The sequence below is a fragment of the Lissotriton vulgaris genome, chromosome 8 (genome assembly GCF_964263255.1).
Source record: "Lissotriton vulgaris chromosome 8, aLisVul1.2, whole genome shotgun sequence".
Taxonomy (NCBI): domain Eukaryota; kingdom Metazoa; phylum Chordata; class Amphibia; order Caudata; family Salamandridae; genus Lissotriton; species Lissotriton vulgaris.
Genome location: NC_141696.1, coordinates 1,546,435,075 through 1,546,458,393, shown reverse-complemented (window position 1 = coordinate 1,546,458,393; position 23,319 = coordinate 1,546,435,075). Strand labels below are relative to the sequence as shown.

The 23,319-nt window shown below is 45.6% G+C and overlaps 1 protein-coding gene across 2 annotated transcripts in view; it reads left to right on the top strand.

Moving 5' to 3' along the window:
- Nucleotides 1-9,229: 9,229 nt before the first annotated feature.
- LOC147700335 (uncharacterized) overlaps nt 9,230-23,319 on the top strand; it is a 209,067-nt gene continuing 194,977 nt past the window's right edge. Inside the window, exons 1-2 of one of the 2 annotated variants that reach the window (XM_086935693.1) lie at nt 9,230-9,297; nt 9,491-9,609. The gene's annotated coding sequence lies outside the window, so the exon portion shown is untranslated. Of the gene's footprint in view, nt 9,298-9,476; nt 9,610-23,319 lie in introns of those variants that run through there. The other variant, XM_086935692.1, reaches the window with a different exon arrangement.

Below are 23,319 nucleotides of genomic sequence, written 5' to 3'. Positions count from 1 at the left end.
CAATTGAGACAAGCCCTTTGCTCTGCACCCGTGTTAGGTAAAACCAGACTATACAAAGATTTTCACGTTGTACGTGCACGAGAAAGATGGGTGCGCATTATGAGTGTTAGTGCAGGCACACGGGGATAAGCAGAGGCCATGTGCGTATTTCTCAGCCATTCTTGATCCTGTAGCGCGAGGGTTACCAGGGTGTTTCCGAGCAGTTGCAGCAACAGCAGTAGCTATACGACAGAGTGAGGGAATAGTTTTGTCGCACAAATTGTTGGTGCTAGTCCCCCATGCAGTGGATGCCCTGTTAAATCAAACGAAGACACAGTATCTTACGAGCGCACGTTTAACAGGATATGAGCTCACACTTCTGGCGCCGCATATCACGCTGAAAAGATGTGCTACCCTGAACCCTGCCACTTTATTGCCATATCCGGTTGAAGAGGGCCAGGAGGAAAAGCACCATGATTGTGTTTTTCTGACTGAGGAACAAACAAAGGGTCGTGTCGACTTACAGGATATGCCACTTCCAGATGTGGATGGGGAACTGTGGGTTGATGGATCGTGTTTGAGGCTGCCAGATGGTACAACTTCTGCAGCATATGCGATCACGACGCTTAAGACGGTGGTAGAAACAGCACGGATACCCAAGAAATCAGCCCAAGCAGCGGAGCTGATAGCTTTGACAAGAGCCTGCGAATTGAGTGCTGGCCTATGTGTGAACATCTCCACAGACAGCCGGTACGCCTTTGGAGTAGCGCATGACTTCGGCCTACTCTGGAGAGAGCGTGGGTTTTTGACTTCGCATGGAGTACACATTATGTACGGAGAACTAGTGCGTGATCTGCTAAACGCGTTGCTTTGTCCAAAGAAAGTGGCAATAATCAAATGCAGTGCACATAAAAAGGTCACTGACAAAGTGGGACAAGGCAATGCTTTTGCAGACAGTATAGCAAGACAAACAGCTATGTCACGAAACGACTCCCCCATGTATGTAGTGAAGTCGCAGGCCGAGCGATGGCATGATGCTAGAGCAGAAATACTCGACATTCAGAAATCAGCGACTGAAGCAGAACTCGCAACCTGGGCAGCAGAGGGGGTGCTGGATGATGAGGGTTGTTGGAGGAGCAAGGATATGGAACGATGGAAATTGCCTGCAGCTTACTTACAAACGATGGTCCAGATGACACATGGGTTGGCACATGTTGGAGCTCTTGCAATCACTCGTTTGTTGACACGAGTTTGGGAGCATCCTGAGATTGCCAACACTGCCAAGAGAGTAGTGCAGACCTGTTTGATATGTTTGCAGCACAATCCTGCAAAAGGGACTTATACTCCGAAAGGAGGGTTCGTTCTACCTTCTGCGCCATTCGAGGTACTTCAAATGGATTATATCCAGCTTGAGCGTTGCAATAACCTTAAGTATGTCTTAGTGGTGGTGTGTGCTTTTAGCAAATGGGTTGAGGCCTTCCCCACGAAAGATAATACAGCGTTGACAACAGCGAAGGTTTTGCTCAAAGAGTACTTCCCTCGCTACGGCGTTTGCAAATTTTTGTGGAGCGATAATGGTCCTCATTTTGTTGGGAAAATTGTGGAATATGTGTTGAAGGGATTGGGAATTCAGCAGAAGTTTCATGCTGTGTTCCATCCTCAGTCAGCAGGTCTTGTCGAACGGTACAACGCCACTTTGAAACTAAAGTTGGCTAAGATTGTGGCGTCCACGTCTTTGAAGTGGTCGGATGCCTTGCCGTTAGCATTACTCTCTATTAGATCAGTGCCCCATTCTCGAACTGGCCTCACACCTTATGAAGTGGTGTTTGGAAGGCCGATGAACATATGGGGAGTTCCTAAGCCGCGATTGTTACATGATGTGCCTTGTATAATGATGAACGATTATTTTGCACGATTAACAAATGATTTGCTTTCTATTCACCAACAGGTTCGAGAAGCGCTCCCTAACAAGTCCATTGGAGAGGCTCACAATCTTCGTTCTGGCGACTTTGTGATGGTAAAATCGTTTGAGAGAGCGAACAGCTTGGAACCGAGGTGGCGTGGCCCTGAGCAAGTTCTGCTTGCGACTCGAACGGCTGTGCGAGTGACCAACAGGAAGCGGTGGGTGCATTCAACTCACTGCCGTCGCGTCTCTCCGGACCTGGTGAATCCTACTGTGCTGTCTGACTACAGAGACATCTTGGACGCGGAAAAGAGCCCAGCTGTGACGTCGGCCGAATTGGAGGGAGCCTTCCCGGACCATACTGTTTCTGGACAACAGCGTTATAATCTGCGGCCACGATAGGAGGAAGATTTTTTTTTTGGTGCGAGACTGGTTGAGTTACCGCTCCAGGTTTGTGAAACGGAAGCCGGGAATCTCAAGGGGGGGGGATCAGTTCTGCCAAGAGTAGCGACACCCGTCTTGACCCCGGAGAAGAAAACAGCGGCTACCTCGGAGCTCAGCACTCACATTTTTATTTTTTAGTTGTATATTTGAGACATTAAGACATTGTGAACTCTTTTGAACTATGGCATCTTCTGCATCACGAGACAAAAGAATTCTTGGTGCTATATTGTTTGTATTGACAATTGTGGTGATAGCAGTGATAGCCTGGGTAGTGGAACTGCTTTTGCATTGGGGAATATAACTGAAGAGCTTCAAATATCTAGAATTGTCACGCTTCAGAACCGGATGGTTCTAGATGTAGTTTTAGCCGATCGAGGGGGGGCATGTAGAATTATCGGAAGTAGCTGCTGTGTGTACGTTCCAGACAATTCACCATCTGTATATGATGCTATATCAAAATTGCATAAAATCGCTGCTGAGATACATCCGGACAATGGTACATGGACCTTTTCGGGGTGGTTCTGGTCAATGCTTAGTACATGGGGCTGGAAGCTACTGACAATCTTATGTATCATAGTTGGGATATTATTCTTCTTGTGTTTGTGTATACAATGTGGCCCTGCATTATGTTCTATGTGTTTATCAGCTTGTATTCCATCTAGACGAGCTCTTGCCCAAAATGAATTAATGCTTCATAAAGAAGTGGCTCAAATTATGTCAATTGATATAGAAGATGAGTATCCTGACTATGTCCACTATGAGGTAGCTTCAGCTAAACGCTAAAAGGGTCGTCTGTCGTAATTTGACGATGGCTGGGTTAGCGCTTAGCTTTGCTACACGTTTTTCACCTTATCTTGTCTTTACTCGAAAACGCCATTTTGTATGTTACGGCGGCCATTTTAGAGAATGAGCCGCCTCGTGGTCAGCGTGCCCTTTAGTCCTTTGTCCGTGCCACTGACCACTTGAGTTTGCCCAGCAACAGGCTATTTTTAGTAACGGTCAAGCTTGTACATGCGCAGTTCCGACTGACCAGTCACCCCTTAGGAATGTTCCGCCAAACTGACCTGTAACCCCTCCCATGAGTTGGCTGTGTTCCAAAAATGACCATATATGTACCTAAAACTCTGTAACCATGTATCGCCTACCTTTTTATTACTGTAAATCTGTATAAAAGAAGGACTCGCACCGACGTTCGGTGTGATACTTCTTGCATTGCCGAAGGGTGCTGTAGGAATGTACCACCACCCCATGGGGTCTTAATAAAATTGTCTTTTGTACTTTTCAGTTTCCGTGCCAACAGTTCTTTTGGTGTAAGTGGGTACTCTGCGGAGCATGTAGGCCTTGGGAACCCAATACCACATGTATGTCAGGGGAAAGGAGATGTGTGCCTGTTTTTAAGCCCCCTCCTAACACTCACCCCTGTGTATGTCAGGGGAAAGGAGATGCGTGTCTGTCCTAAGCGGAGTGTGGAGTGGTGTGGCTCACTGGTTAGAGGCGGCAGACCCGGGAGCAGAAGTCGGCCCGGGACCAGGGTTCAATTCCCGACGCGGCAGGGTCGTGGACCAGGGTCAGTGGACTCGATAATTCTCGCCTCGGTGCCTACTCTAACCTGGGGTCCCACTCGGCAACTCTGGGCATTAGCTTGCCTAATCTCCACAACGGCCCCATCAACGCTGGGGATGCCTGGCTCCGCCTTGGGGATTCCCAGTAGGGACCATCCCACAGGGAAAGCCAGGATGGGTTCCCCAGCGGTATACAGCGCCGGGATGCCCCTTTGCTGGGGCAGCTGTGCGCTTTAAAAGTATACAACATTTAACATTCATTTTAAGCCCTCTGGCCTTTCAGAGCAGATTTGAGGGGAGCAGCAAAGCTCAGAAGCACTGGCGACAGCAGCAGTGGAAACAATTTTTTAGAGGAAGTACGCAGGATCAGGATTGGAAATCGAGAAGCTGGGGTGAGGTTTCGAGACTCAGGAAACGTAAGACCAGGAGAGGAACCAGAGGCTAAGGAGGAATCAAAAATAAGACAGGGGATGAGGACTCAGTCTTGGAATAATTAAACAGTAACATTACCAATAACAATGAGAATGAAATTATTAATCTTTCAACATTGGGACTGACTTAAGATATGGTTTCCTTACTTAAGAAAGGTTTAAGCTTTTGTCCTACTACCAGAATGGATTGAAATTTAGTTAAAATTGATCTGTATAAATTTGTGAGAATGCTCAAAATAAAAAAAGTACTTTGCCAATCAACCTAAATCATCCAGTTCTGTTATTAGTAGGCCTGAATTGAGAAATCTTTCTATACAGGAAGTACCAGATACCAAATTATTGTTATCACTTACCGAAAGTGAAGATGATCCTCTAACCATGTCCAAATTACTTTTAGATTTGGAGATTAATCAGACTTATATTGAATCCTTTTTGGAGTTGATGTTTTAGATTTGACAAATTTGCTCGCAAGGACAGCCCTGAGGAAGTCATCAGCACATATTGGTGCCTAAGGAAACACGTGTTGGCTGCATTGACTACATTGGCTGCATTGACTACATTGGATTTGTGAATTTCTTTTCATGACTAATAAAAAAAGATTTACTTTGGAAGTGACTGCGTTTTGGATATTCGATTACTAAAGAAGCAAATTATCAATTACTGGACTGATTGACACTTGATTTCACTTGGGAAATGGATCACTATAACCAGTGATCGAGACATGTGATCACTGAAACATTTTTCATTTTCATAAATACTGTTGATATTGCTTACCTTATATTCAATTCTGCCTTTACATAATATATTACTACTTACTTTCTTCAATTATAATATTGTGGAGCTCAGGGAGGATCCTAATTATTTGTCTTATAATGGCCACACTCTAGTGTGGTCTCCAAGGGTTGTCTGGTAACCGCCCTTTCCTCCCTTTTTAGCACCCTTTTGACTTTGCTGATTGATTACTTTCATCCCTATACAATACTTGTGCGCCTTTTTAATTCCTGGTTACCAGGTTCTTGTTTTCACATTAAACATCTGGATGCAAGAACAGAAACAGCAAAATACCAGCTGGATGGCACACTATGCTTAGCACAAATTTTTAGCTTTTGTGTTTTTAAGCCACGCGCTTAATTACATCCAACATACCTATTTGAGAGCCCCCAGTTTTTTCATCCCACTTAAAGTTGTGTTGGGGTGTCGAGTTAAACACCGCCCCAACACTCACCCCTGTGTATGTCAGGGGAAAGGAGATGCGTGTCTGTCCTAAGCCCTCTGGCCTTTCAGAGCAGATTTGAGGGGAGCAGCAAAGCTCAGCAGCACTGGCGACAGCAGCAGACACCGGACTCTGAAGAGGGGCCGAGTGAGGGAGAAGGGAACGGAGAAACATGGATAGAGTGCATTGGACCTGGGAGGGAAATGATGAGAGCGCCGCAGCAAGGACTTCTGGTCTCCAGTCAGTGCATCACAAACCCCTGTAGAGCTACATGACTGCCGCCCTGCCAACGACCACGCATCAGAGGTCAGACTAACACATTTTCCTGCTTATATCCCCATCACCGCACTAAAATACATTAGTCATTCATTATAGCTTCTGAACACTCTATGTAGCATAATGAGATATAGTACATTGGACCTGGAAGGGAAATGACAAGAGTGCTGCTGCAAGGGCTTGAAACTTGAGCCAGAAGGGAAAAGCTAAAAAAAAGTATCTATTCGATTTTAAATAAAGACATAAGAAACCTCTTAAGCATGAGTGCATATTTACCGGTTAAATAATTGGGGATATATACTAAATGCTTCATTTTCCAAAAAAACAAAATAAATATGGATAAATAGATAAAAATTAGCAAAAAATAAATATGGATAAATACATCTGGAAATGTTAAAAAAAATAAATACCATAAAACTGGGACCCCTAATTAGAATTAATTAGGTGCCTTAGGAGTTGTGCCCTTATTACCTTCAACAGAACTGTTAATCACAGCGACTGTTTGGTGCTAGTTTACTTACAGACTCTTTTCCTCCTCTGCCATTAAGTCATGGGGGGCGGGGGAGTCATGAGCTCTCTCTCTACTGTTATATAGAAGCAAAAGGTCAGGCTTCAACTTCCGATGATGCTCTGCCTGCCTCAGTTTCTCTTGGCAGGCCACGTAGTGCAGAATTAAAAAAAAAGTAGATATAGTCTGTAAATCCATTCATTTCTCTTTGGGCCATAAAAACAATGTGTAACGTAAACTGTATATTTTATGAAGCACGCGTATGCCCTTGTGCTGCGTTTGCTCTATCTAAAACTGCCAAAAATAAAATGTAGATTTTGCCTGTCACCCACACTCTCATCTCAATCTAAACGAATTAAGGACTAAGCATTAACCTTTGATGTGAGAAATAGATACTCATCTTGTGGCTGAATTGCACTGTGTAAAATTAGAAAATCTGGGACCAGTGCAGCTTCCCTGCCGGACCAAATTTTGTGAACCTAGACAAATAATTTATTTCACTGAGCCTCCTTTTTGTTCTTTATCATACATGAGAGCAACTTCAAATATGTGACCCTCAGATGTGACCCATACAACAACGGCGCTTGTGTTGCAAGTATATATCTGCTGTGCTAGACACTGCAGACACTCTCTCATTCAAGAACATGCACAGCTGACAGCGCACCTCCCCCGTCTGTGACTGTGCTCACAGGCTGCTGACACCTTTCCTTCTCTTCTGTGACTGTACTCACACGCTGCTAACAGCGTACTTCCCCCTGTCTGTGACTGTGCTCACAGGCTGCTGACACCTTTCCTTCTCTTCTGTGACTGTGCTCACAGGCTGCTAACAGCGCACTCCCCCTGTCTGTGACTGCCCTCACCGGCTGCTGACAGCACACCTCCCCCTGTCTGTGACTGCACTCACCGGCTGCTGACAGCACACCTCCCCCTGTCTGTGACTGTGCTCACAGGCTGCTGACTCCTTTCCTTCTCGTCTGTGACTGCACTCACAGGCTGCTAACAGCGCACTGCCCCCTGTCTGTGACTGTGCTCACAGGCTGCTCACAGCACACCTCCCCCTGTCTGTGACTGCACTCACAGGCTGCTGACAGCCCACCGCCCCCTGTCTGTGACTGTACTCACATGCTGCTGACAGCGCACCTGCCCCTGTCTGTGACTAAGCTCACAGGCTGCTGACAGCGCACCTCCCCCTGTCTGTGACTGCACTCACCAGCTGCTGACAGCACACCTCCCCCTGTCTGTGACTGTGCTCACAGGCTGATGACAGCACACCTCCCCCTGTCTGTGACTGTGCTCACAGGCTGCTGACTCCTTTCCTTCTCGTCTGTGGCTGTACTCACAGGCTGCTGACAGCCCACCTCCACCTGTTTGTGACTGTACTCAGAGGCTGCTGACAGCGCACCTCCCCCTGTCTGTGACTGTGTTTACAGGCTGCTGACAGTGCACCTCCCCCTCCCTGTGACTGTACTCACAGGCTGCTGACACCTTTCCTTCTCGTCTGTGACTGTGCTCACAGGCTGCTGACAGCGCACCTACCCCTGTCTGTGACTGTGCTCACAGGCTGCTGACAGCCCACCTCCCCCTGTCTGTGACTGTGCTTACAGGCTGCTGACAGCCCACCTCCCCCTGCCTGTGACTGTGCTTACAGGCTGCTGACAGCGCACTCCCCCCTATCTGGGACTGTGCTCACAGGCTGCTGACAGCGCACCTCCCCCTGACTGTGACTGCACTCACAGGCTGCTGACAGCGCACCTCCCCCTGTCTGTGCTCACAGGCTGCTGACAGCGCACCTCCCCCTGACTGTGACTGTACTCGCAGGCTGCTGACAGCGCACCTCCCCCGGTCTGTGACTGTGCTCACAGGCTGCTGACAGCGCACCTACCCCTGTCTGTGACTGTGCTCACAGGCTGCTGACAGCGCACCTCCCCCTGACTGTGACTGTACTCACAGGCTGCTGACACCATTTCTTGTCATCTGTGGCTGTACTCACAGGTTGCTGATAGCTTTCCTTCCCGGGATCCTTTACAGCCGCAATTTCGAGCTCCAGCCCAAAGTTTATTCACTCTCATGAACTGACGCCAGCTCGCGCTCCGGGCAATATGTGCCCGCCTATTAAACTGTGTTTGACCCCGATGTCAGTGAATGTAATGCCACGTGGTGTGGGGTGTCCTAATATTATACTGTAGCTGAGTAGAAGCTAGAGCTGTGAGCAGCTCTGCTATCCCCCCAAGCCTAACGGCAGCAGCGCACTGCTACTGCAGCTTTCAGTCAGCATTGTGCATTATAGCAGCGCTCCAGTTTGACAGGTGAGGAGGCGCTATAATTCGTGACTTTGCATTTCAGTGCGGTGATGAGGATCACCGCACTGAAATGCGATAGTCTAATGCCTAATGTGTGGTACTTGGCAGGACTGCACATGCTTGTCTAATGCCTGATGTGTGGTACTTGGCAGGACTGCACGTGCTTTACAGACACTTCCTTTTGCCTCTGCCCACATTACTAAACCTTGATTCCCACCGGCTATGCTCAGCATCACTAGCACTACCTCCTCTCCTCAGTCTGGCTCCCATCAAGTGCTGCCCTACTCTGCTCTGCCAGCAGGAAGCCTTCTCCGATTTCCCTAGAGTGAGGAGATGAGTTTGTCAGCAGGCCCCGTTCATGCAGCTACAGTGCTATTGAATCCACGGAAGCTGAGTGGATCCTGTGTCAGTATTCACAGTGTGAGTCAGATCCCCCCAAATTCACCTGATGCTCGTGTAAAAGCGCCTGATTCTACCGGGTCCAGATCGAGAAGCTACAAACAACAAATAAACACACAAATAGCCAGGTGAGAGGCCGCCTCCCACTGCGCATGACACAGGGAAAGTAGTATCCGTCTGAGCATGCGCGGAAGGCAGTGTTCCTTCTCCGAGCATGCGCACTTATAATATCCCTTGTCCGCGCCTGCGCACTCGCCCAGTCTCCATCCTGCTCTGCTGTCGGTGTTCTTCCTCCTCCTTCATCGCCGCTCACGGATGGCCCGGGGATAAACCGCCTCCTACTGCGCATGACACAAGGAAGGTAGCCTCCGCCTGAGCGTGTGTGGAAGGCCTATTTCTTCTTCGAGCATGCGCAGTACTAATAATCCTTTGTTTGCGCCTGCGCACTAGCCACTGTCTTAATCCTGCTCTGTAGGGTCCTCTGCTGTCGGTGCTGTTCCTCCTCCTTCCTCGGAGCCGCTCTCGGGCCTCAGTTCACGCGGAAAAAATGAGGAAGAAAAGACCGGAGGAATGAGGGGCAGGAAACCACAACAAGTGAGTGATGGTGTGTGCAGAGACTCCCAGTGCTGTACTGCTGAGTTCAGTATTTTAGTGGCACTTCCGCAAACACACAACAACCACAAGTGGGGAGAGGGTGTGGCGTTGCTCATTGCATGCATGGCATTGCGAATGTTATTGATCACAAAGCACTAGATAACTCGTTTCAGGCAGCAATGGCTGGTTTAAGAAAACACTGCAAATAATAAAAAAAATAACTACGTTTAATTCTTTGGTGTCCCAGGACATGTCTGTTGATGCAATGGCCATTTCTGGTACAACAGCTTTGAATCCCAGTGACTCCATATCTCTTGAATATTTCAAATCGTGACATAAATGAATACGTAAAAAAATGTTTCCCCCTGTTCAACTCATCATAAGGTTCTCTGAACTCATATATGTGATCTAAAACAAGCCTCTGAAAAAAGGCCAGCACTTGTAGTGGCACTGACTGGTCGTGGTGGTCCCTGGCAGTCTCTGGCCTACTGAGGGGCATGCTCTTTCCAATGGCAACCGCCAACAATAAAGATATTATATGAGAACGCCTATTAGTGGCTAAGTATTATCACCAGTGTTAGTCTGAAAGCAGATATAATTTAATTGGCTAACACCTTGCAGCTTGGTTTGTATGAGACAATAGCAAACCCGATGTATCAGGACCATATGTGGAACCAGCAGATGTCTACTGTCATCCTGGGTAGGAACTATTTCAAATAGCCTAATCGTTTACTTATCGTGGAGGCCAGTGCATTGCTGCTCAAACTGAAAGAGTCTGCTTTGGAATAAGTTGGGAGATTATGTTCAATAATTTTATAATGTTAAACCCAATTGTTCTTTGTAGCTTATTAGAGGTTTTTTAGTTGACAGGAAACTATTTGGACAGTAAAATAATTAACTTGAAGTCTCATTTAGAATTTGGTGGACAGGGTACTCTGCCATAAGTGTCCAGCAAAACATATGGTCTCTTCACTCTATTTAGAGTCGGACGGGGGGGGGGGGGATCATGATTTCACTGTTGGTGCCCCTGCTGACAGTCTGGAGTACAATTTCTCCCTTTTAGGATTGCCAGGAAAAACTTTTTCCATATTAGGTACAACAACGCAAGACATACACTTGTCACACACCACATTAATCCACTTAGCATGTCTAATGATGCTCGGTTGACTTTGGCGCACCACACTGGGGCACTCATTCGTCGTGAAGCCTAGAGAACAGTGTGCACCATGGCACGAAAGTCCATACCTGAAATTTGATTAATGTCTTGCAATGCAAAGGGCCTGGGGTATAAGGTCAAACATGGAATAGTGTTCCAATTTATCAAAAGGCCCTCCTCTGACGTTCTCCTGTTACAGAAAACCCACCGCCTGCAGAACAGTTGCAAGCCCCCAGACCGTTTGGGATAAAAAAAAATGGTGGTACACCTATCGTTCCTGGGGCACAGGATTACGCTTCAGGAAACGGCTTTCCCTCACCATTGACAGCGTATGGTGAGATACATTAGGTAGGTATTCGGACCTCTCGTGCACATGGGAAGGGGAAGCAATCAACATCATATCAATATATGTCCCACCTACTCTGCATAGCGCTACTTTTTCTGACTTGGGTGCCGTTATGCTTGGATTTCCAATGGGGAGGCTCTTGAAGGGAGGAGATTTTAATATGGCATTATGTGGCAATAATGACCGCCTGTCCCCAAGGCAGCCAGTCTCCTCGCAGACCGGACTGACAGAATATTTTTCTGCACTCGGGCTAGTTAACATTTGGAGAACGTATAACCCCACCACACAGCAAAATACATTTCACTCCGGGGCACACGGGAGTGTCTCGCAAATTTACTTCCTTGGTTTCACACCTTTCTCATTTTATAGAAGTGCGACACCTGGAGAGGGGTATCTCTGATCATCCCAATTACGCGCACGTTGCTGGGTGTGTGGGACTCGGTGGCTACTAAACGGGAACTCACAACATTCCCGTCCCCTCTAACTCCCCTACTAGACAATCCTGACTTCGCCCAAGGAATGGACGCCCACATGTTTCCACAATGGCGTGGTTCCAGCTGCAGATCGGCGGGGCATCTTTTTGACTTGGAGGGCTTTCTTCTATTCTCTAAGCTGTCACAGGACTACGACATAGTGTCGCTGTAACTCTTTCAATATTTCCAAATCCAGTACTGGTTGACACAGCCAGAGATTAGTCCCCCGGTTGGTAGGCGAATGACAAGATTTGAAAAATGTTTAGTTACCAAAGAGTCGGACCGCGGTTTAATTACAGATCTCTATAAGATGCTCTTTCCATCCCCCGAGATACATCGTTCAGCCGGCCAGCGGCGTTAGGAGGGGAAACTGGGGAGGACGCTTGCGACACGGGAGTGGCAATCGATATATTATAGGGCCAACCACACGGCGAGGACTACGGTGGGTAGGGAGACAGCCGTGAAGCTAGCAACATACTGGTACCTCACTCCAGTTAGATTGCACAGGGGCAACCCATCCCGCAGCTCGGCCTGTTGGAGAGGGTGAGAAAGGTACCATGACGCACCTTTTATGGGACTGCAAAGAGGTCACGGCCTACTGGTCGTCTTTTCTTAATGATATAGATACCTACTTCGACTTTAAAATTCCACAGTTTTCAACATACACCATTCTGGGACTCCCGAATACGCTCACCTTCCCACTGAAATCCATCAGGGGACGACAAACGGGTCTGGCATTACAAGCAGCCTCCCAACACATCCTGTCTCTTTGGGGGACTAACACGAGACCCACGCACACGAGCTGGTTGCACAAACTCTGGTACACAATGGGAATGGAACGCATTCAGGCTACCTCACGCAGTCCACGGCCTCCTTCCAAACAACCTGGCAGCCACTGATAACACTCTTATCCAAAGAATTCAACGAAATAACTTGCCCCAGATACCTCCGCCTTTCACGCCTTACAGATGCAGTCCTGATGCAGAATCCAATCCGGCAGCATTGTGAGTGTTTCACACATGAGCTTTGTCTAATCGCATATTTCGGCTCACTGGTTGGGTGGGGAGGGATTTCGGGGGAAGAGGGGGACTGTTTGCGATGTTGTTCTTCGCTTGTGTTCACAAGAGTCTCATGTCTATATACATCAATCATCATAACGGCACTAATCAGGGACGTTTGCGGTGCCGGAAGGCTCCTTGATGTTATGTGCAGCTTCATGTAAAGTGGTTATTACAGTTTGCCATTAGCATGCTCTTGTGGACTTACTACAGCACTGCAATGTTTTTGTTCTTCTATAAAATCAATAAAACAAATTTAAACCTAAAAGAGCAGGCAGGGGTCCCAGGAACCACTGCTTGCCCCTAACTTGTTGGCTCAGGCTAAGCATCATATTCCGGGTTAGTGGATAATGATCACTAAACAAATTTACACAAATTAAGATTTTTTCCACCAAACGTACACTTAGCTGACACATTGAAATGGTCAATATTCGAGGATGACCTCACCCCTACATAGGTATGTATAGCTGTTTGCCTGAATTTTCTGGTTTCATGACTGCTAGGTTATACTTAGGAATACAAGTGGTAAATGCTCCCCCATAACAGTCATGTGGAATATGGGAAATTCGGTCACCAAAAGAATCACAGAATCCACATTGTTCTCCCGCTACAGTATTGGAGATTTCACAATTAAAATCACCTGCCCATATGAAGTATGTACTCCCCACCCAATTCCTTTGTAAAATGGTCCAGGTATTCTTAATAACCTTGTATCTTTTGCTATCAAAAATTTTATTATAAAAATGAATCAGAACAATAGTCTGTTTCCTTTCCGAATATAAATGTAACAGCTGATAGTACTGTGACTTGACATTAACTTTCTTCAGTATTAAAGGCGATGTAACAGCAATTAAAGTCGCTAGGCCTACTTTTGCTCTCCCCATTCTAGAGGGGCTAGCACTAGTATAAATTGTCAGAAAACCATTAAAAAAGGGCTCAGTATCCCAAGTTTCCTGGATCACGATTAGTGCGCACCTCTCTTTCATTTTTAGCCATTCTTTGTTATTTATCTTGTTAAGTCTCATCTGAGCCAGCATGCATGTGCTGCTCTGCGAGACTTTTAGTAAGGGCTTTGAACTCTGAACACACGCTTGTGCTTTTTTTTTAATCACCCGCTATTGGCCTTTGCATGCGTCTTTCTAAGAAAGACAGCATGCAATTGACCAAAGGCGGGTGCATGCCCTGCCTTCTCTCTCCCCTGGCCTAGGGAGCTCAGGAGCGAGCAGCAGCGCGGTCGGGTGCCATCTGTTTTTAATTAGCAGTGGTGGCGCGTAGTGTGCCAGGTGGAGGGCAGGCTGCATTCTAGTCTCAGGTTACTTTTATTTTAAAGACCCACTCAGCTTCTTTTAATGTAGAATGGCGTGGTTTCGCTGCATGCGTTCCAATCACTTGCCTCTCGGTATGAAATGAATGGGTTGCCCAACCTCCTGCATTGGAGAATTGCAGAAGGAAGGAGGTGGTAGGGGAGGTGCTCAGTGCAGACTCTAGTCATGATTATTTTAATTTATGTAAACCATTAATTAGCCTTTCCGTCTGTGACTCCCACAACCATAGAACTGTGAAGTACCTCAATTCCAGTAGCTCATCACACCAATTTTTTCTTTGCAATGTGAGGTTTTTCGTCCTGTTTCTCCTTATGTAAAATTTGGACAAAACAATACTCTTCTTTGTGAAAAAGAACAGGCGTTGTAGAGTGGCCGCAGACTGGCAGCTTCATGTTCTGAAAACTGCTCAGCGTCCCAGCACAAAGGTGCATACTGCTGCAGACCCACTCCACTTCCACTGCTGACCGGCCACAGGAGTAGTGGGGCTGTAGGCCCCCGGGGGTTCTCATTGGGCTGCGCAACAGAGCCAGCTAGCAAGCAAAATTGTTCCAGTTAAGTGTAAATGTTTGACCATTATCATTTGATGCACCCCATAGCTGCGCCATCGTTCTACAACGCATTTTATTTACATTTTCGCACTTGGCCTACTGCCCAAAATAAAATGACCTGAATAGGCTACTCATTCGGTGTAGCTCCGCAGCGCCTCTGGCTGGTGAAATGGCCAGTGTGGGGTAACCATTTAAGCTTTCCTATATCGAGGCAGATTCATGCAGCCTTTCTGAATTAACCGTCCTAGTCAGATTTTCAGCTTGTAGAAAAGTTTTTGACAAACCTACATTTGAGGGTTTTGTCTCAACCCAGACACCTCCCATCTTTACTTGCCTCATTCCTTGCCAGCTATAGGGGTGAAGCGGTCAGTATGGGCAGTCCCTCATCGGGCCAAGGGGAGTAATCAAGCTTAGAGTCCGCAAGCCCTGCTGTGCCTCAGGCCTGCCTTAGGAAAGAAGGGCAAAGATCTGTTTGGTTTTGTGGAGTAGGAAAAACATGTTTCAAAGGGGCCCTCACGTTCTCCTTAGGAGAAAATAAAAATGTTCCTACTCATCTCAGAGTTTGTAATGCGTTCTTCAATGTTTGAAGTAAGTGCCAGGAAAAGAGTAGGCATTTGTCCTCAGATAGGAGCAATGACGAAAACAGACTTTGTTTTACAACAAGGCACTGCGGGGAAAAAGGAAAGCAGGACCCCCTCTCATGCCTGCTGTTTCAGGAATAGTTCAGGAAACCCTACGCAGGCAGCAGTGCCCCTTTCACAATGACTATCAGCCAGTGTCCAACAGTCTGCTGCTCCCCTTCTGCCAGGGTCCTAATAACAAGAGGCTGCTTCCCAGCTGTGGCGAGAGCATTAGCCAAGGAAATAAGCTTAAAACCATTTTTACATTTATTAACAGTATTATGCAGTGGAATATCAAGCTACTTTGCCAACCCCATCTTGTGCCATTGTTTGTTTTCAACTAACCCTTGGTATTATCTGGTCCTTTGGAATACCACGTGTCACGGTCAGCGAGGTATAGGCCGGGTTCTGCTTTTCCAATATCACGCATGTTAAGTGCTGTCACCTCCACTCTCTCCTCACCCCACCCCCTCCCTCCCTGCACCTCCACTCCACTCCTCCTCTTTCCCTCCACCTCCCCACACTGCCCTCTTCCTTGCATAAACAAAAAAACTAGAACACATTTTTGGTGTTATTTCTGTTTTTTATTAGGATTCTTCAGTTGTATATAATGTTTTCTAGGTTATATATAAGGTGACAAATGGTTATAACACTTTTTTAAATTATAACTTTTAAATATGCTGCACAACATTCACAATGCTCTGCAACACATATTACAAACGTTAACTAAGCCAATATCTCTCTCTAAACACTTATTAGGCCTCAAAGGTGAGACCTATGGGCTACGCCAATGCTTGTTTTTAAAACCTCCCACATTCCAGGACATACTATTTATAGGCGTGCACACTAGCGTACACACACCACACATTAGGGAATTAGAGTAGACAGTTCACTTTTAGATACTTGCTAATTAGTCACATAGGTCCTGAAGAATCGCTTGTTAAATTAACGCCAGAGAGAAACATGTTGACCGGACAATATCAAGATCTGGAGGATCTCTGGAAACATTATATTCCAGCACTCTCTTCTAGAAACCCGTTTTTCATTAAAGCAGCGGACCTTCTGAATAAATCATCCCCGGTACCCCTAGCTTTATTTTAACTCACCCCTCAACGTCTACCTTCTATTCTGGCCCCATACCCGCACTTCATCCATACGGCTGTTGTAAAAAGATCTCTGCCAAAGAGCCCTTCTATGAGGTGTTGCCCGTTGGGTATTGCACCGCCGACCCAACGAGGAGCAGGCGCAAATGATGAAGTATGACACCTGAAAGGGTGTGTGAGGGCATTAAATCCAACAAAATGGATCCCCAGGGTTAACCTCAAGTCACCCTACCATTATCATTCGAATCACAGACTGTATCAATCTCCTCTTTCTCTTAGGAAGAGCACGGCAATCTTTGCATATACGTAATATTTATAGACTCATGAGTTTGAGTACTTAATACCGCTTCTTCCAATTCACTGGTGAGGCTATTAAAGCTGTTTTCCTTGTTGTTAGCCCTTAATTTGCGTCGGGCCTCCTAGGAGTTTGTCCACAGGGACCCCCATCTAACTTATTAGCAGTAGAAATACACTCTGCGGTTCTATCAAAAAACATGTTTACATTTCTATAACTAGGTCTATAGAAAAAACCTAGAGGGATTCAGTTATGTAATCATTCATGTTAAGATTTGTCACTGTAGGGTTATTTAGGAAACCCTCCATCAGATTCCCTACCAACTCCCTGCTACGGAAGTTCACCCCTACACAATCTCCTGGACATTGTTTCCTGGAGCTACCCACCCAGTTCACTCTCCTTAACATTATTATATGTTGTTGTAATACATTAATATCAGTATTGGTTTTTACAGCAATCCAATGTATCACTTGATTTTTTAGAGACTCATATGATTCACGGTTTTTATCTTCCAATCTAGGCACATTTTTAAGAACAATTACGTATGGAGTTGCCTGGGGGGGAGATGTAGTGGCTCCTCTGTATTGTTACCAGGTTGCATAGTCTTACTCGAGTTTTCGGCCTTATTAATTTCTTCTAGTCTTAGAGGAGAGGCTGTATGTTCTTTACCAGTCCTTTGATCTCCGATAGTTTGTAAATGAGTGCAATCCATTGTAGATGGCATGGAGGAAGTCATCTTTTTTAAATTGTACAACTGATATAGGGGTATCAGAATCTTCTTTGACTTTATTGGTGGGTTATCGCTTGTAATAGGCATACTCAAATTTTTGGGCGATATTAATCCTGATACCAGGTCTGTTAAAAAGGTCACGTCTTTTTGGACTAATTTTATCTCTGACATTAATCGTCGTACTATGCAGTCCAGTTTAGAATGTAGCTTTTAGGTCTCGCCTAGCGTTGCTGCGCACATGCATAGCTTGCTCGGCGAAATTTATTGTTAATGATGAGTTTGAGAAAAGGGCTTGAAGCCCCGCCCCTTATTTCCATCGGCTTGCATCAAGTTTTTGGTAAACTATGGCCTGCCATTGGAAAAAAGCTTTCTGGGGTGCTGCCTTTTTGCTTTTTTGTCCGGCACATCCAGACTGGATCGCCTGCTTCACGGCTGTTGTGAAGCAGTTTCTTATCGCAAAGAGGCGTGTTATGTAAACAAGCCGTTCGATCCAGTCGGATGGGCCGTCCCAGGGCGCAGCAAGTTTATTTTTGTATTGTGCTTTCACTTTAAAGTGAAAGCGCAATGCAAAAATAAACAGCGGCTCGTAGTGAAGACGGGGCACCCACACATCCCCCTGTACGGGGCACAAACAAGCGCTGGGATGCTTCCGGGTAGCCATGCGCTATAAAAGAGTTATTTTCATTTCATTCATTCATTTCACATTGGTCGGTGCCATCGTGGTGAAGACGGACACACCTGCCAGTGCCCTCCTAGAATAGATGGGGCTCCTGGTGCAGCAGCCGGCAGCGGACCTTACTCCCCTATGTACAAGTGATGGCAAGCTGAGTGCGCCGGGATTAACCCGGGATTAACCTTCTAATTGGCGAAAATGGGCCTCTGCCATCCGATCTCATGGATGATCCGGGACCTATAACTTAGTACAAGAGCATGAATCAAACCTTAATTAATTAGAGAGCATATATTATTTGCCACAGTTCAACCCAATTAATGAAAAACATAAGAAACTGGCAACAACAACAAGGTCCAAAATTATATGCAATATTTTAATCTATTGTCAAATGCAAAATTTGTATCACAATTCACAAATTTTTATGTATTTTTTATATACGTCTAGAATTATAATTGCCCCGTATATAGCGTGCAGTATAAAAAGGGTGTCAAAGAAAGTGCAAGTGATAGGGTGAAAGGGAAAAGAAATCACACACAATTTATAAAAAACATTTTCTATTATTTCAAAGGAATGCCAGCCAATAAATGCTGGACCAGAAAACCTGACCACATTCAAATAGTCCAAGAGGACTTCTTAATCTTGTTATCAGACATAAGATGTAACAATTATCTGCACTATATCACAGAGGAGGGGGGGATATAGGTGGTGGTCCAGGTATTAAATAAAATGTCGGCGTTTCGACTCGTCTTGCGGCCTTGCGGTCAGTTATGCCTGGGCCATGCGAGTCTTCTTCAGGACATATTGGACGGGGCAACACAGGGTTCTCTTGATGACCCTATAAAAGATATGAATGGACCGTAAGAATTTGGGGCTGTTGCCTAATTGAAAAACTAAGAACAAGGGTATAGAAATGCTTACCCTGTTTAGGGAGTGGTAGTCGTTATTTACTCCAGCTGGGTTTAGTCCATGTAATCCACAGAGTCCTATTCTATGCACAGATACCAAGACCTGGTTTCTGAAAAAGTAATGGAGGACCTATGTAATAAATATATATATATGTGGTCCTGTAGTCACAATCATATCTAGGCAAAACATAAATGTTACCTGCACAATGAATCTGATGGGTATATGTTTCCAGGTGAATTTCTTGTAACCAGGAAGCTGTAACAATTCATAACATTACCTATTTAGCAGAGCTGAATTGGTTGAAAATAATGAAATTATAGCTGTTATTTAATAAATTGGGCTCACCAGTTTGTCAGAGTCCAGAGCTCAATCTGGAGATTACTTTGTGCAGCTCTACGATTATTTGAAATTATCCTCACACTGTGAAAAATAAGAAGGGGGAAGCAATTGGTACGATGGCTTCCAGCAGATTCTTATACTCAATTATATAAAAAATGCTCAAGGCATTTTATTACCTTGCTCCATGAATTTCCGTCTCGTAAATAACATTCCCACACCAAATTAATGGTTGAAAGTCAGAAGTGGACCCACTGTGATCGACTCACTTTGAATTAAACTGAAAAGACAAAGTAAACGAGTTGTCTATCCGTTTGTTTTGAATGTAAAAGTGGTGCGCTATTAACAGAGACCTTATGCGCTTACCAATATTATTATCAGGGCTTCCTTTAACCAAGCGTCTCCAACGTTAGAGAGGCAACAGCTCACTCGCGAGGTAGCGTCTACCGAGGCGCCATGGTGTCACACGCGCCAGTAATCATAACGTTCATAGACAGCGACGATGGACTACGGCGGTATCTAGCCGTTTTTGGGGATTCAATGCGTCATATGGGCCCCAAAGAAAGCGTGCTTTCCAAAGTACTCTGAGCAGAAGGGAATGCCGCTGGATATATCTCCTTGATACGGCCAGGAAGGGATTAAATGAACTGGAGGAAATAAACAGACAAGTGGCAGTTCTCTAACCCCTTGCACTTAGTCGTCAATGACTGCTTAATGATCACTACTTCTTATACGTGTATATGGGTCAATTTCTGTTAGTTAGGATTTGTAAATGTGATTAATTAATGTGTCCTTTGCATTAATGCTATGTGTAAATATATATATATTGTATAATTGTTTTTATTATGCACACCCATGGAACCACTCTGCTGGAATTACATTCCCAACCCAAGATGGCCGCCACCTTTATCGACATAGGCACTTTGTTAACTGCTCCAATCAGACCCTCCAGGATATCGCGATTTCGCGATTTCGCGATTTGCCGCGAAATCGGCACTTTAGTAAAAATGCCGCGATTTTTACAGAAGTGCCCGCGAAATCGGCACTTTTGTAGGAATCGCGGTATTTTTACAAAAGCCGCCTATATCCGGAGGGGGTCTGACTTGCGTTGTTTATTGGGGCGGGCGGGAAGGACACAGAAGCACGAAAGAATACCTTTCAGGGCTTAATGGGGCATTAGCAGCTCACTGCGACGGGCTTTGAAGTGCCCATCCCGCATCTGGCTCCCCGCTGGAGACCCTCCCTGTGACTGGGGTGAGGCCCCGCCATCTCCCCTGGAGCCGAGGGTCGAAAGAAAGGGCGATTTACAATGTAGTGAATGTCCCTCTGCTCAGCACATCTCTTGAGATGGGCGTTATTTATACTCTGAAAGGGGGGGGAGGAGTAACTCAGACTCGGCCTTTCACCCGTGCAATGTTAGTAAACATTCCGTAATAGGGGTGGTTATTTTCAGTGCCTGGGAACAGCAGGAGTGCGAAATGAGCATCTTCGTACAAAAAAAGAAGATTAAGTATTATTCCATAAAGGCTGGCCCCACGCTCTCCGCACATCTGGTCTGGGGCGTTGCTTTGCTTTGCGTTTTCTTAAGATATCTACGGAGGGGCTCGGGTGTCTTAACTTTCCTTCTGGTCCGTTTCCGATGAAATTCGGAGTTTTCCGTGTTTTGGCTTGCCTGGAAACATGGAGCCACGTTTGCCCTCGCAGTTTCTCGTGAGCAGTGCACCCGAGCATCACGCGGGCTCTGGCCTCTCTAGGGCAGAGGCCAAGACTCGCCTCCAGGGTGGGCACACTCTGCCCATTCTCACACCCGGAGCGCACGGGTGTGAGAATCAATCGAAAAAGTACCAGGAATACAACAAAGGCACTGAGGGAAAAACAAAGAGAGTGAAAGTGGCAGAATGAGAAAAATGCACATATGAGTGGAAAACGAGTGACAGAGGAGATATAAACATGGCACAAATGAGCAGAAAATTAGTGCAGAACAGACAAAGAAGCAATACAAATAAGCAAAAAAGGAGTGAGGGGAGATACAAAAACGAAGCAGAAAGAGTGAGTGGAAATAGAGGGAGCTGTAGAAATGAGCAGGAAGAGAGTGAGTGGAGATAAAGTGGCACAAATGAGCAGAAAATAAAGAAAGTAAAAACAGAGAAAGCAACAGAAAATTAGCAGAACTGAGAGTGCCAACGTAAAATAGCAGAGGCGGGCAGAATCAGTGGCAAAAAAAAACACAGTTTCAAAGGCTGAACAAACCTGACTGAAGACAGCAGCAAGGGGGGCTTATGCTGAACATGTTGGAAGTGCATCTCTCTGATAGGTCTGCTACCAGGGTGCCCTCCTCGGAGCCTGGCAGCATATCCTGGGCCGTGCGCTCCGGGTGTGAGAATGGTCAGAGTGTGCCCACCCTGGAGGCGAGTCTTGGCCTCTGCCCTAGAGAGGCCAGAGCCCGCGTGATGCTCGGGTGCACTGCTCACGAGAAACTGCGAGGGCAAACGTGGCTCCATGTTTCCAGGCAAGCCAAAACACGGAAAACTCCGAATTTCATCGGAAACGGACCGGAAGGAAAGTTATGACACCCGAGCCCATCCGTAGATATCTTAAGAAAACGTGCTTCAAAAATAGAGTGCAAACGTATTTTTGTTTCTGTATTTCGTATAAGGAGTTAGACCTTTCATTGTAAATTATAGTTTGAGGCATTTCTCTCAGAATTTGCAAAAGCTTACTGGACATTGGGATAGGAGCCCATTTCTGTTGGCTGTTCACTCACTAAATTGTTGTCCTTCACAAGATGTACAGACAGATTTTGAACCTGTTTCTATCAAAAAGATATTTTATGTTCGAATCATACAGGCAAAATATCCATTGATTAACACACAACCTGCAATGGCAGTCTCAAAGTAAATGCACAACATTTTAGGTTTCCAATTCTTTAATAAGATGTGCGACGTGTCGCGGCCATAAAGTATTTTTGCTTTGTAGCACCTCGAGTACTGTACTCCAAGGCTCCCGGTTTGACGAGCGCGGACACGTGAGGGTGGGTACCTATATATAAATATTGATGGCATGCCCATGTAGAAGGGGGCACTCGAGCCTTATGCGGGCCTCAAGCTGTAGGAAAAGGGAATTACTTAAACCCACAATCAAGAGTGTTTCTATGGAGGAATGCTTACATTAGTATACATACATAGCTTCATGTTGTTAAATAACTAAAAAAAAACTAAGATATCTGTGTTTGTTGTAGGAAAAATGGCCAAATAAAATGCCGCAAAATTGCCGCTAAATTTCCAATTTTGTGCCGCTAAATTTCCATTTTTGTGCCGCTAAATTTGCTAATCCATGCCGCTATATCCTGGGGGGTCTGTCCAATGACCTAACTCACTATGAATTGTGTATTACATTTGTATAATCTATTCTGTGAGCTTTTTCCGTATTAATGAATTTCAAATTACATAATTACATGAATAGTTGAAATTCGTGATTCAGTGGTCCGTATTATGGCTAAATTATGAGTGATTATCGATAAATCATGCACGCTTTCTTTGGGGCCCATATGACGCATTGAATCCCCAAAAACGGCTAGATACCGCCGTAGTCAATCGTCGCTGTCTATAGACGCTACCTCGCGAGTGAGCTGTTGCCTCTCTAACTTTGGAGACGCTTGGTTAAAGGAAGCCCTGATAATAATATCGGTAAGCGCATAAGATCTCTGTTAATAGCGCACCACTTTTACATTCAAAACAAACGGATAGACAACTCGTTTACTTTGTCTTTTCAGTTTAATTCAAAGTGAGTCGATCACAGTGGGTCCACTTCTGACTTTCAACCATTAATTTGGTGTGGGAATGTTATTTACGAGACGGAAATTCATGGAGCAAGGTAATAAAATGCCTTGAGCATTTTTTATATAATTGAGTATAAGAATCTGCTGGAAGCCATCGTACCAATTGCTTCCCCCTTCTTATTTTTCACAGTGTGAGGATAATTTCAAATAATCGTAGAGCTGCACAAAGTAATCTCCAGATTGAGCTCTGGACTCTGACAAACTGGTGAGCCCAATTTATTAAATAACAGCTATAATTTCATTATTTTCAACCAATTCAGCTCTGCTAAATAGGTAATGTTATGAATTGTTACAGCTTCCTGG